Raw genomic sequence first — 16010 nt, forward strand, 5'->3', positions numbered from 1 at the left:
TAGATCAGCCTCGGGCTAACAGGAATACATTTTGTTTCTTGGGTGTGTGTGTTTGTGTGCGTGTGTCGTGTTGATTTGGAGGGGGAGGGCATGGAGGAAGAACGGAGGGGGGGATCTAAAACCACTAAAACTTCTCAAGGCACCAAACAGCACATCTGTGCAAAAGTGAACTGAAAATTTACCGTGAAGACACATTCTTTCTTTCCTAAGTTGCTCCGGTGCCCCACCCCCCCGGAGCACTTACTCACTCCCCCTCCCTCAAGACACCCCCACCCTTGTCCCCTCCCTCTGTGCCTCTCTGTGGCAGATGGGCACTGTGTGTGACAGCAGGGTCATTGGGTCACATCCACATGGGGTAGGGCTCTCCTTTTGTGCGTTTGTGTAATTTGACCTTTTGCATGCACACATGTATTTGCGTGATATTTTTCATGCGTGTGTCTGCTAAAGTACATGCTCGCGTGCAGATTTTTGGGCCTCCTTTTTTTAGGGCGTTTGTTTTTTATATTTTTACGTGTGTGTTGTTGCATATTTGTGTGTGCGGGAGCTACTGTGTTTGTGTTTGTGTGTACAGGGGTATCCAGTGCAGCCATGTACAAGGGAATTGGGGGAAATGGTTTGTAACCCCCGAAACAGTTTGTAACCTTAAGCAGCCCCTTTTAGCCTCACCGCACACACACACACACGTATGCAGACACACACACTCCCACGCCGTGCCTCCAGTCTCAGACATGATATGCGTGACTGTGTCTGTGTGGCACAGTCACGCATGTTTTCACGAGTGTCTGAGCATGTGTGTGCGAGAGTGTGTGTGGGTAAAAGGGACACAGACTGCATGGATGAGAGTATTTATATGCATGAGTGTGTGTGACTGAATGTTTGTGTGTGTGTGTGTGTGTGTGTGTGTGTGTGTGTGTGTGTGTGTGAGTGTGTGTGAGAGCCATTGTGTATGAGACAGAAGCCTGAGGGCATGCTCATCAGCAGAGAGACATAGATTTGCATAATGAAATTCCCTCTATCGCATTGCCGCAGAGGACAAAATAAAACAAGACCCTTAACAAACCCTTTAAACACCTAGGTGAATACAACAAAAGTACACACACGCGCACACACACCCTTATCCTTTAGACCTCTGATTGTACCTCAAGCCTTGCAAGAGGCTTTGAAAGTTTGTTACTATAGGTACCATTGCTGTTGTTCTGCATGTTTGAGTGTGTCCCTTCTCTTCTGCAACAATAACAACAATGCTATTCTGCTTTGCACTTGTTCTCCTCTTCACAACTGTATGTGAATAGCCTTTGTGATGTGTGTGTGTGTGTGAGTTTGATTCTTTCATAACAGCACACAGACAATCAGGAGCACATCCAACCTTTCATGGCTAGATTTGTCTGTAAAAAAAATCTCATCACTCTGACCCGGTCATTCAGTTGAAGAATCTACTCTCGAATGAGCATCGTGTGAACGCCCCAGTCGTGTCTGTGTATATGTGTGTGTGTGTGTGTGAGTGAGAGAAAGACAGAAAGTCTGTGCTTTCGTGCGCCACGGTGCTATCAGTGTATCTGTCAGGCGAAATGATAAAGGCAACCGGGGACCTTCACATGTGCACGCCTGGCAGACAGGAAATCTCCCATCACCACTGTTCTCTGCCTGCCTGAATGTAATGTGGTACACGCTTCAACTGCAGAGAGAGGAAGAGAGCGAGGGGGAAGGGGTGGTTGAGGTGGTGGTGGTTGTGGTGGTGGTGGTGGTGGTGGTGGTGGTGGTAGTGGTGGTGGTGGGGGAGTGACTGGCCGATAGAGGAGGGGAGGTGAGGGCACAGAAGGAGGCTGAGTGACAGAGAAAAAGGAGAAGGAGAGAGAAAGAAATCAGTTGTTTTGGACACAAATCATTTTTCCTCCAAAGGACACTGGCAGCTGTTGCGTGTAATGGTGAGGGGTGAGGAGGGAGGGAGGAGAGAATGGGGGAGACGGGGATGCCGTGAAAGAATTGGGGAGGAAAAGCATCCTTTGGCTATTACAGAGCAGACCTAAAGGGAGTAGGAATGTGTCTGTGTGTTTGTGTGTGTGTGTGTAGGGAGGGGGTGCTGGATCTATACAGAGACCACCTGTTTCATCAGAGGAAAAAACAAAAACATAGATTGAGCATGTCGGCAAACAAGGGCAGAAGCAGCAGAGGATTTCACAGGTCTTAAGGATGTTATTCCTCTCTGTGCTTATAGACAGCATTTAACTACTGCTGGCAGCGGGTCTGTTGAATGAGGCCTTCCACACACACTCAGCTGGCATTTCCAACCCCATAAAACAGTGCTTTTCCAAAACGCTCTCCACTGTGCATACATTCACATCCAGTGTGTATGGGGGGAAACCAATTGAAAACACTCATGTATGGCTGTAAACTTTTGCAGACGTGATTAGGCCCTTCTGTGTAGCAACCACATTAAGCCAGGTTTCTGTCACCTCCAATTGCCTCCGCGATCGCTCATTTTGTTTGTCAATGAAGCCAATCACAAGGTCTCAATGCAGTGACCCAGGAACCACTATTAGGCTGCGTTCAAACCAACATTAGCCCTGCGTAAAAAAAGCCCTTATTTATCTTAATGAGGCCACTAGGTTCAAGCAGCAGGGGTGCCAACGCCAACGTACAGGATAGCACACATTCCTGGTAGATTACTTTGAAATAGGAACACAATATTTCCTCTGTCTACCAGGTGAAATAAAAAATGATTGTCATTGTGATGAATTATAAAATCCTTTCTGGAAATACTATAAACCACTGTGCAGTGTTTCAGCAGTTGATAAGCCTTCAAACTCATAGATCTTTTACAAAAACGACCCCTCCTGAATCAGATTACACCGTCTTGCTGGTAACTGAAACAACATGCCGTGCACAGAGCAGGCCAAATTGCAGGCTTTTAACACATTTCAGTCTGAACGCCCACTTAGCCTGGGTTAACATGTAGTACTTAGAATAAATAAATTCATACAGGTCTAATGCCAAAAAAACAAAAGATCTGACAATGACAGAACATCTGTTGTGTGCTCTGTTACTGAAACAGAAAGTAGGTGATAACAGTCAGAGGTGTCAGAGAGGTCTGCCAGATTAAATTGTTCTCCTATTGTTGGGTTGTGAGGCGCACTGGCCGTCGTGGCCATAGCCAGAATTGCAGGTCATATGACCTGCTAAGTTCTCCAAAATACTTTTTTTCCATTAACCTATGCAATCACTACAAAAGAAATGAAAAAAAACCAAACTGTTTTTTTCTGACTATCACAAACATGACAGAATGGCATGTTTTTAACCATTAGATCTTATAAAAAAAGGTCTCAAAAAGCAGTATCTGTAGCCTATATTATTTTCATGCTACTCTTGTAGGTGTCATAGCCCTTTTCCACCAAATGAGCGCATGAACGTGAGTTTTTAAATACAGCTAAACCTGCTAAAAATAGGTAGTATTTTGTGCTGGCCTGTCATTGCATCTTACTGGTAAGGTAGCTAAAATGAACGCGTTCATCTGGGTGTTGTGTTTCCATCAATGCCAATCAGAACTGGAGCGAATAAATACCTGTGACTAAGGCAGAGTCGCAATTGGTGTGAATGCTGATTGTAAACTTTCCCATTACATTAAAAATCCAGATGTTAGCGGGTGTCACCATTTTCTTTTTGTGCAGTAGAAAAGGGGCTTCAGTCAACAAAAAGTCAGTTAGGAGGAGTGTAAGCCAAAAATTGTAGACGCCTGATGAACCGGTTTGTGCAGAGCTTTTATTGAAATGAATGTGGCACCACCTTGGAAGAGTATCCAGTTCTCTTTAAGGAGCTGTACATGCAACATTCACAGGATATCTGTGACTCAGAAGCCCCTTTTACACTGCCAGATTCTCGGCGAATGTTGGGACATTTTGCAGGCAAGCTGCGAGCGTTTTGACACTCAGAGGCGGATTGGCGAGTTGATCTGAGGTGCCAAATCTTCCACCGTGTAGGGTAGTCATATTGGCAGAACCCTTTTCGGTTTAAAAAGAACAAGGCCCCCGCCCCTTCTGCCACGAGAGGGGCTGTTGATGACTTGTGGGAGGAGCTGTTGATGACGCCTGCGCTGATAGCAGTAATGAGCAGCTAATAGCAAGAGGGAAACGCAAACCTGAAAGACACTGTAAAGATGAGCAACTGGGGAGACAAGGAATTGCATGCCCTCCTTGCCCTCGCAAACGAAGAGGCCATTAACTGTCAAATGACAGGAACGGTGAAGGACGGGCCAACTTATGAGAGAATTGGCGAAGGACTGACCAGCCGCGGCTTCCCTCACTGTTTACATCACACGCTGAGCTTCACGGTTTGTTACTTGCTCATGCCCCCCATTGCCCCGAAAAAGGCGCATTCTGTATGAACAAAAGTAGGCAGGCGACATCTCGCTGCAATCCCTGATTTTGTTTTTATACTGCCAATGCTGAAAAAAGACTGATTGGGCTTTCCTGCACATTTGCACAATTCCTATTTAAAAAGGGCTAGAGTCTGGGGCAGGATTGTCTGCACATGGCTCTCAATATGGAGCTGGCTGTGCCAATGGTTAGCAGCTAACTGTGCTAACTCAGCTAACAGCGCTAACAATGTTAATAGTACTGACAGAGCTAACAGTATTAACCTGACAAGGACCCAAAGGAGTGGGCGCTATGCTTCCACAACCATATGGTCCTAATATTAGTGTTAACCATTATATAAGCGCAGTAAGAGCAGTGGCTATTAGCTAGCCAGTGGGATACACACTCACAAGGACACACATGCACTACCATGTACACACGACTGGATCATCTTCCACAACAACAAACAGAGAGGCTTGTATTACAACACACACAAAAGGATTGTGACTTCATTTTCTGCTCAGGATGCCATGACTCCACTATATCTTTACATCGCAAATAGCTACTCGCTGCTATATTAATGCTCTGAATGTTGCATACAGCTCATTTAATGCATCTCTGGTATGTCTAAATATGTATGTCACCTGACAATACATTCTGGATGTGTAAAACGTATGCATGTGTGTGCCTTGCATGTAATTTTCTCAAGGAGCTGTACATGCATAATGTGTCTGGTAACATGCGTGTATGAGCATGTGCTTGCATGTGTTTAGTGTGTGTACAAATGTATGTGCATATGTGTGTCTCTGTAATTATGTAAGTACTTTGTACTTAAGTGTCTGTGTAATGTGTTCATGTTTTTGCATAATGTATTTTATAGGACAACAGCACCATGTTTGTGTGCATACAAGTGCACTTGCATGTGTTTGGCGTTTAAGTATGCATAAGTACTTTATTGAGGCATGTGTGTATACGCTTGCTGGTTGTGTAAGTGTTTGATGCAAAATGGGGCGTGTGTATGAATGTCTGTATGTACAATACAGGCATGTACATTCCTACATGTGTGTGTTAACAGAACATCTGCGTGAAATTCCATGTTTTTCCAGCATCAAAGCCATACACGTATTTACTTTGTGTGTGCGTGTGTGTGTGTGTGTGTGTGTAATAATCGGTGCCTTTTGAGATGCTTTATTTTAGTGGTTTTAGTGGTTTTTCACATGTCTCTCCCCCATTTAGAGATACAGGAGTGTTTTTTGACCCCCCGCCCATCTCATCCCATCAATGCTGCCCCCATCCCAGAGATAAAATCTCTACCCAGAAGCCAAACTTCTTCACCTGCACCACTTCACAAAACTCTTCTCCTGCTATTACGAACCACTTACCACACCTCACACACCAGCTAGAAAATCAATACTTTTACTGTGTGTGTGGTGGTGGTGGTGATAGGGGGCTGATGCCATCCCCCCAGTTTGCTTTCAAAGCAAAACACCCTATCATTGAACCCCTGCTCCACACACACACACACACACACACACACACACACACACACACACACACACCACATTCAAAGTCTCCACTCAACTACCAGCACCCCCGCTCTCTTCCGCCCCTGCAACTATTCAAACACTTACACACACTCGCGCACCCTCGCACCCGCATCTTTGAAACAAAGCGCGATGAACACCTTTGTCTGCAGCCAGCTGCGCGGTGTGTAGTCTGAAATAGTTTGAACGCAGGGCATGCACACACCACGACGACACACACACACTCACAGATAAACTTAATGAGGACTTGGTGAATGTAAAGCGCTAACTGTACTGATGTCATTGGTACAGTGAGGAGCAGGGCCCCTTTGGTATGCTGGCCACACACACACACACGTCTCGATACTGGGCCTTGTGTTCTGTTTCCTTTGGCAACGGAAGTTCAGTATTTAAGAGCGCTGCTAGACAAAACAAATACCCTTCTGCACTCCTCTGTCTCTCACTCCCTCTCTCCCATCATTCTCCCTCTTACTCTCACCCCATCTCCCTCATGCCTCTGTATGTCTTTCTCTATCTCATCATCTTCCTTTCCCCCCCACAGTCCCCTCATCTAGTTTCAATCTCCATCATTTGTCTTCCTCTTTTTCCTCCCCTTCCTGTCTTTCTCCCTCTTTCGTATGCCCTCTCTCTGCCCGGTTCGCACACTAACACGGCTCAGTGCCTCCCTGGACACACACCATTCTCCATGCTTATTGTTCCCCCTGACAGCTTTTGTAGTAGGGAGAAAAAGCGACCTCTCCCCTCCTCCCTTCTTTCTCCATCGCCCAAATTCAGCAACTCACCCCCCTCGTCTTCTCCTCCCTGCCTGCCTTCACCCCTCTTCTCCCCTTTAGTATAGGCCCTCACCACCACTGATCCACACACACACACATTCCACAAGCGTAAAAGGTCAAAGGGTGCAGCTGCCTCAATAAAGAGATGGGGGAGGGAGAAAGGGGGGAGAGATGGAGATGGAGAGGGAGGCGGGTGACTCATTCACTTTCCTCCCTTTCTGCAGTGGGCAGAAAGAGCATCAGGGTTGGGGGGATTGTTCGGGGGGTTGGTGGGGGTTTAAGGATGGAAGGGAGGCTGGCTCGTTTTTTGGCTCGTTTCGCAGCGTTTTTAATAGCAGTTGTTGTACCTCTTTCTCACACTCTGTTTACTCTCTTTGGCTGCAGCAGATGTAAACACAAACGGTTGGTTACAGCTATTTACCAGAGAGGATCCTTGGCCGTGTCTGCTTTGTATTTATGGCCGCTAACATGCTGGATCTGCTGTTGGCTAATGGACAAAAGCCTCCACTGCTGGGCGTGTTTTGGAGCTGAACTGATTTGTGGGGCTGATATTGGCCTTTTTGTGTAATATCAGATAGCAGCCAGTCATGTCATCCACCTCCGATTAGATGAGGACTTCTATTTGACTGCAACTGCTTGACAGCTATTTGCAAAACCTGCAATTTCTATGTTGTCCATTACTTCATCTCCTAAATACAGCAGTGATATTTACCCAGGATTGAATAGATGTGGTGGGTCGCTTTTCTCGTAACGGAATTTCATCAGTTGCTGTTTCACTGAGGTCAGTAGGAAACGGATGTTTGGAGGACTACGTTTGAGAGAGAAGCAGATTTTCTCTGAGACTTTGAGAGAGGCTTGGTTGGCCACTGGAAGCTTCATGGAGACGCATCATGTAACCTAGCCATAGGCCCTTTTCATGGCAGACATCTTGACATGTCAAAGAAGAAACGCACATGTGTAAATAATCAAATTAATGATGGCTGAATTCAGTTTAGCTGCTTTGGTTTCATGGTCCTGGCATTGCGCATGCTGGCTCACTGTCACACTGTCATGGCTTACTGGGACACTTGAAAAGAACAGAGCCATCGTAAATGTTATTAGTAACACCTGCGCTTTTCCTACTGTGACAAGTCAAAATGTCTGCCAAGGAAAAGGCCTTTTGCACTACTGACCCATTCTTATTCAGTATGTAGACCTCTCTAGCCCCCTCTTTGTGTCCATATATGATGTGTCATTTGTTGTGTTTTGATTTGAAGTATAATAGTAAAAAAGTGGAGCTTTAGACTCTGTGATATTTTGAATGATGAGACTTTTTGATCCTGATAAACTCACAGTTTTGGAGATAATACTGAATAAATGTACATTTTAAGCATAAATCTTATCAAACTGGATACTGAGACTTTCCCCCAGCCCACACAACCTCATAGGTCTTTTGTTTCTACCCTGCAAGGGCTAATTTATATTCAGTTTACATATGTAATTACATACGTTCATTTCAAATACTGATGGCACTAAAGGGCAAAGTCCAAAGTTTCTGACAGCAACAAACATCGCAATGTCAGAGGAGTTTGTAATAATGTGTGTAATACTACACACTGCCCCTAATGTTTCCAGTGGTACTGCTCTGTTTCATCCGTATCCGTAAGCTTTCAGAAAACATGTGCAAATACAGATGAAATTAACACAAACACACAGAATGCTTGGTTTGTGTCCGTGTATGCATCTAACGTTGAGCATGAGATCATGAGATCAACACTTCCTCATATCTAAATGATAGAATAGGTTGATTGCCAATACCTCCCAAAACAATATATATGACTGTTGGAGAATCCCACAAGCACACATGTGGTTAACATTGTAATACAGTCGCAGTTTGGTTAGGTTAAGGCAACAAGACTGCTTAATTAGGTTCAGAAAAGAATCATGGTTTGGGTGAAGATAAATACAATTGTTACGTAACTTAAGTTAAATACATAAGTTAACTTACATTACGTGCATAAACTAAGTTTCATACATTACACATAGTGGTGCAAGTGAAATACGTTATATTAGTTACCTGAAATAACTCAACACTGACTTTTAGTTTCACACTAACATTGATCTCCTGGGTGAAAGTCCTGTGCTTGTTTGACTCATTCATCCACCCAAGCTCTTCCTACACAGACTTTCTCGCTCTGTATACCACGTCACCTGACTTCCCTCTGCTACCATCATCACTGCTATGGCTACTAGAGATTGCTTCACAATAAATGTAAAATATGGGTTGGAAAAAGCTTTGTACCTATGGGGTCATTTTTTTAAAGAAACAGTTTTGAATATTCATATCAACACTGGTATTCACACTGGCCTCCTACCACTACAACTGTAGCCAAATAACCAAGGTTTTTTACAGACGGTTTAAAAACATGGCCTACCTTCCAAAAGAGTAGATGGCAAAGTCCTTAAATTGTAACACAGTCCAGAACAACAGATCAAACTATTCCCCCTATTCACCCTCCTATCCATGTGGTACAAATCAACATCTCCCTCAGTTCTCTCCTGGCATCTCTCAGGTGTGTCACATCAGTGGCTAATTACAAGTCAGACCCTTTCCCCAATGCGTGACATCAGTTCTGACCTTCAAGTCTCTTTCTACACAGTCCCTGCTCAACTACAGCACAAGACTTATTGTAACATTTAAGTACAATCAAAAAGGAAAAAGGAATCAATATCTCAGTGATGCTAGGTGCAGATCATTACGGACCTTTCCTACAGTATTCGTCCTGAGATCTTGCAGCGGTGTTTTTTATACAATAAATATCACGTTAATATTACTACAGAGACAGATAATGTGTTTAAAAACGACACAATAAACTTTTCACAACTGCCACTCTCACACAATGATTGATATCTTTAATACCAAAAACACAGTGGGATGCTGCTGAAGGTAAAATATATCTGATTTAATATCTTTTAAAACACCTGGCTGTGGATCACAGCGGTTGTCCAAGGACTGTAAGTTCCAAAATCAGGGAATGAGCCAGAGAACTGTGAAGAGTGAGAGAGAGACTGACATTATGAATAAAATTCTACTCTCATGGACCGCTACTACCTGCAAAAGCTAATGGGAGGCTGCCACAGCACAAGTGGTGTGAAATCCTTCTTGATGGATTGAAAAGTGTCTTTAGGGATCCAAAAGCTCGCCTTCTTGAGCATCTCAAAGGGTGTGGTGCTAACCAGGATGACTTTGGCATGATCACATTTAGACTTGACTGAGTGAAAATTAAATCAGATTTCCTTTGAACAGGATTCGCTTTGAACTCTGCCCAGGCATCATTTAGAGAAAGGTCTCATGACACAATTTGATCGTGGAAATGTGTGCAGGTAGAAATCCGCCTCCCTGTGGTTAGTCCTAAACTTTGAACTTAACATGAAAAACTTCCCGGCTCTTCATGCAACCTCTCATCTCGTTATGCACACACTTCCTCGCAGCAATGATGATGCATTAAAGACTTGAAATAGGTGTGACATGCACCAATTGGTATGATGAAAACTGTTCTGTATCTTGCATGTTGCGCACTTCTTTGCAAAACAGAGCAAGTCTTTTATTGCTAATTAGTGTGGCTTTACAGTACATGAAGTTCCAGCACATTCCTATCAAATTCCTGAGATACTTGAAAAACAGCACAGATACAAAGGGTGATTCTGGTAAGGAAGTTCTGTCTTTTCTTCCTCCTCTGCAGGGAGGTCAGAAGTCAGGTTCTGCTACACAACACTGTACCCAGCTGGTAGAGATTCACATCTAGAATGCTCTGAGAGGGCTATCTGCATATTTTTTGCGCTTCAGTTGTTTGAACTATAAGTGGAGATTTCTCATCTCAGTCTTAGAAATGTATGCAAATCAAGTTGTGGCACAAACAAGCCCACGAAGACGAGCACTGCTCATCCAAAAAGCCCCCCTCATCACCAATCGCGAGAGCAAATTGCGTGCTTCAGCTGTTAAGACTAATCCAGCAAGTCTGGCACCCGTACACCCTAAAGCCCCTACGTAACTGGAGCTTTTTCTGTTCTGATTTGAGATTCTAAGATGGAAAACCCTTTCCAATGCTTCTACAGCTATTTCTGATGTAAGTTTACAATGACGAGTGATTCAGAATGGTGAAATTGCACAAAGGATTTCATCCCATTTTTATTGAAATCTGGTAAAGAAATATAAAAATATGGATAAGTATTGTAGTGTTTGAGAATTGTACGCAACCTTGATTTTTTCTGACCTTGCTTATAAATACTTCAACATGTAAAGTTACTAAGCACATTTTCTAAATAAGCACAACATTAAGTAATAATTTCCTCCAATATTTCAATAATGAGAGACTTAATGTTTTAATCCACTACATCACAGAGGTAAATATTATACTTTATTTTGGTTTGACGGCATATTTACCTGACAGAATAAGGGCTTAAAGGAAGTTTGTAAGATATAGGAGGATTTAATTGCATCTCGCGGTGAGGATTATAGACAACAACCAGCTGAAAATTCTTCCAGTTAATTTTCGTTCAGTGTTCATCATTCAGGAGGTTTTTACTAGGAGCGAAATTATCCACAGAGGCATCTTCCTCTTCAAAACAAACGGACTAGGTAATTAAAAATGTTAAGAACACTGAATAGATCAGTTTCACATTATAAATCTGTGCTTCTCCACAGCTGTTTGGCGCATCACAGACAGGCCGCTTGTGCCGCACCTGCTAATGTGAGCTTACGTTTTTCTCTGATAACTTAATGAGTGCTCACCTTATTTCTGATCCAGACGTTCAGGAGGTTTTTACCAGGAGCCAAATTACCCGTTAAGGTCTCCTCCTCTCCAAAACAAATGGACATGGTGATTAAAACCATTAAATACACTGAATGAAGCAGTTTAACATTACAAATCTGTGTTTTTCCAACACTGTGTGGCATGTGGGAGCGGGCTGTTAGCTCAGCATCTGCTAATGTGCGCTCACCTTTTTTCTCTGATAACTTGAGATCCTTGCAACTTGCACGTGATACCTGCAGAGGTCTCCACCTCTAACTACAGTGGCCGGTGTGAAAACGTGAATATCCCTATGAGCCAGTGTTTGGTTTGTCTGTTCTGGGCTACTGTAAAAATATAGTGGTGCAACATGGCCTCCTCTGAGGATGAGGACCAACTCCCTATGTAGATATAAACGGCTCATGCTAAGGTAACGAAAACACAACACTTCTTATTTACTCAATTTTTTACACACTCAAGAAAACATATTATATTCCATTTTTGTCAATATATCCTTCTAAATCCTGCACACTGGACCATTAATAGATAAAACATACACCGAGCTTTTACAATATAAAACACTGTTATAGTGTAGCCAGTATGACAGACAGAATTGTGTTGGCTCCGAAAGAATTTTCATTTTCATAAAACATTTTCCAAGAGCTGCTTTATGGTAATGCGCAGTTAGTAATACAAATGTTTATTTTTGCACATTAAATCTTTAACTGTGCTCAATATGCCGTGATTGTTTCATCATTACTTGACTGGCAGTGCCTTGGGCTTTGTGTCCCTTCACATAAATTTCCTCCTTTGAAAGAGTACAACAGCAGGGTTGTATAGAGCTGTTAGACCAACTACGAGCTAGAATACTTCTCACAGGTTTGTGCAATAGTCATGTAACACTGTGAAAGAAAGTCTTCACAATGGATGCATATACTTCCATACTTTATGATTTGGTCATTTCGTGCATTTTCTTCCTGGCACAATTGACTCAAGGCTCCCGTGTCTTGCTCAAGGACACGTTAGTGGAGTATATGTTTGTGAACAAAGAACCCACAGCCTTCAGCTGTGGCATTCTTTAACCACAGGACCACCCCGATGCCAGTAACACAGCCTCTTTGTCAGAAAGCGTATGTCAGTTTCACAGTGAACTTGAAATCTAAGAAGATTTTTTAATAAATGAGGTTCCTGGTAAACTGTCAGATGAAACAATAGGAGGGTGTTTTGGAAATAAACTTCAGTCGTGACACACCCGCTCACCAGTATGTAGGGTTTGTTTTGCAGGGTTAGATTGGAATGTCTCTGAGAGTGCGGTTTATGTAAAGTCTGCTCCAGTTTGTTTATCTGCTCTGGATGTCTGTGTATGAGTGTGGAATGTATTTGTGTACAGTATCTGGCTGTGCTGGAGTCCTGTGTTGTTCTTTTGTGTGAGTGCGAGTGTGTGTGTGTGTGTGTGTGTGTGTGTGTGTGTAAGAGAAAGTGACACCTGGAAAAGTACTTTCACAGTATAATTACTTACAATACCTGGATAAAAATAGAATTAGTGAGATAATATACAGGTTTTAGGTTTTATAACCAGATTACTTTCACAGTTTTCATTTGAAATCTCCACATGGCCAACTGAAATTAATTCATCCCACTGCAAAATATTACATTGTGAAGTGCTATTGCCACGATAACCACATAAAAAGTACTCTTATGTAAAGTTGGTAAATTAGGCTATTACTACTTGCAGCATTAAGCATTACATAGCATTTAGACTCATGCATTTTATTGCTTAGAACATTTAAAACCCCAATGAAGATTTAAGCTGCTATCTAAGTATCGTAAAATAGTTTGAAATTTTATATTACAAAGTAGGAGTTGTTGCACCAGTACATTCCCTACAACACAAAATATTGCTTTGCCTTTTTGTTATCAGGGTTCAGAGTTAATGCTGATAAATTCACTTTATAACTAATCTAGGTCACCCTACATGGACACAACTAATGGTTACAACTTAAGAAATTACATGTGAGCAAAAATGAATATGCAATATATAAAATTGTTCCTTAACATCAACCAAATGTACTTTCACCCACCATGTTTGCCCATATTATGACGTCAGCCAGCCAGCCCCCTGTCAAGTTTTCTGTTCTTGCATGTCACAGTTTACAGTAATAGGCAGATTTAAAACTCAAAATTTATGGTAATTTTTGAAATAAGTGATACCCTGGTTTTACCCAGAGGTAGACAAAAGCAGGTTTCTCATCTCTGATCAAACTGGCATTTTTTTCTATCTGTTGCTTGCAGATTTTATCAGCTGTTGCTAGCTAGCTAGCAAATCAATGCTAATGCTGACTTAGTTGAAAATACAGTTTCCAGCTGGAGCTTCATTTCTGAACAGGGCATTTTCTAATGTAACTTGTACCCCTACAAAATAGCTAGTGCAGCACGAGCCACTGATGTGCTAATAAGCCTTGGAAAACAACACGACTTCAGTATGTTATTATGATAGGTAGCCTAGGAAGGTAGTTAGCCAGATGTGCTAATGTTTACATCTTACCTGGGGCCTGCAAATTTGCGAATCCTAGAATAGTGATGGAATGACCTGCCCTACTTTTCCTATGATTGGCTAGTACCCGTTGCCTTTGTTGGTTGGATTTCTTAGGTGTAGGCAAGAAGAGTGGGATTGGTTAGGGTTAGGTTATATCAGGGTAAGCAAATCAGAATAAGGCAGAGTAAGGATTGCCATTCCTTCAGTATCATAGGATTCATAAAATCTTGTGGGGCCCATAGAGCAGGCCGTGCTAGAGCCAAGTGGCTGACTTCCAGTTTGGCCCTCCACTAACTTGAATAGAAACAAAGCGATTTAGTTAGCCAACCGAAAGGATCAAATCCTGCTAGTGAAACAAGTTATTTCGCAAAGGTCATTGTAATTTGACTTTTGGCCACTATGTAAAATTGACTTCAGCTCAGCTCAGCTCAGCTCAGCGCACTTCCTGGAGGCTTAATCTGTCCTTTACATTTGTGTTTTTAAAGCCTTATGGACACTGCTTCAACATGTGAAGAAATCCAAAGCATGACAGAGCTGCTGTGCCTAGTTACAGTTGCTAAGTTATGATTGGACAAGTTCTGTGGAGGGTTTAACCAAATGGTCAATTTGATGTGATTACTCCCTGGACCAGAATATTATGCCTCCTATTATGTCTTATTTTTTAAATGCAAAGAAAGAGAAAAAAAATAGGCCTAAAAGCAGTCGGGAATAATGATGAGATCTTTCTAAAGCAGCTGAGGATCAAATTTAGAGGCAAGGCTTTTAAATTGAACACAACCTACTTTGTTTATTTCCTGCGGCTTGAGTTGTGTGCATAATGGTGTGTGTGTATGTGTATGTGTGGTAGAGGGGGTGGGGGACTTTGGGGGAGTTGTTTGCGTGACAAGCAGAGGCATTACAGAACTTTTGCTTGTCTCTAACAACGAGGGCTGCAGTGGCACAATCCACTCAGGAATATTAACAAGTTAATCATCTGAAATTAATGCCGTTATATCCTGAAGCCAAACACATAATGTACAACATGCTCCCCCCCACCCCCCCACTGTGCAACCAAGCTATTTTCTAACCGTTTTCCCATCCCTCCCTTTCACTCTCTCCATCAGCTCTGCATTTGCAGATCGCAGCTGCACTTGTCATCAGGCCTGTTATTAACTGCAACATTTTTCTCACTCTGAGATGGAGGGAAAGGTACAGAAAGGGAAAGATTCGGGGAGGTGGGGAGAGAGAACAGGAGAAAAAAAAGACAAAAGACGAGTGAGAGACAGGTGGTGAAAGAGGAGAGAGATTGAGTTAGACGGAGAGCAGAGAATGGTGGAGGGAGGGAGGAGGGCAATGAGAGCAATCTTGAGGCAGAGAGAAATAGCTGCCAGCATCAGTACTGTAAAATCATGGATTTTCTACGATAATTCCTCCTCTGCTGAGGTTTAATTACCCTCTGCCAGAGCTATCTGTCCGCCTCCAGGTCTGGCCACACACTAAAGGCCTTTGCATCCAATCAAACAGCTTGACCTTTTAACCCTTCATCTCTTCTCCAATCATGACATGACATTTCAGGTCTGTCAGGTGCGAGCCATCCGTGCACTCTGTGCAGCTCTCCTCAGGGTGTTAAGGCGCTACACTACATTAATCACAGTGACATTGTAATCACAGCAGTTTTACCCTGATTCAGTATGCAGATTCCTGGGTATATTTCTTTGATTTAGAGCGTTGTCTCCCTCTCTCCCCACTTCTCCCTTACTCTCCTCTTATCCTTGACCTTCACTCATTCCCATGGTAACTGCGTCTTACTCGAGGATTGTTTCGTTGGTAAGTCAAGTGGGCCAATCCTTAGGTTTTAAGTTGCGCATCAGCGCCGAAGCTTTTCAAAATCTAATTTAGGGGATTATCTCTCTATTGATTTCACTTAAAACTGATTCTTTTCTCTTTCCATCCTTCTGCTGCTGTGATAAAGTATCAGGGAAGGAAGCGGTGTGTGTGTTTCTGTGTGTGCGACGTATCAAGCTTTCCTTCCTCCACGGAGTTGAAGAGGAGGCTCAGCC

The sequence above is a fragment of the Epinephelus lanceolatus genome, chromosome 22 (assembly GCF_041903045.1).
Source record: "Epinephelus lanceolatus isolate andai-2023 chromosome 22, ASM4190304v1, whole genome shotgun sequence".
Lineage (NCBI taxonomy): Eukaryota > Metazoa > Chordata > Actinopteri > Perciformes > Serranidae > Epinephelus > Epinephelus lanceolatus.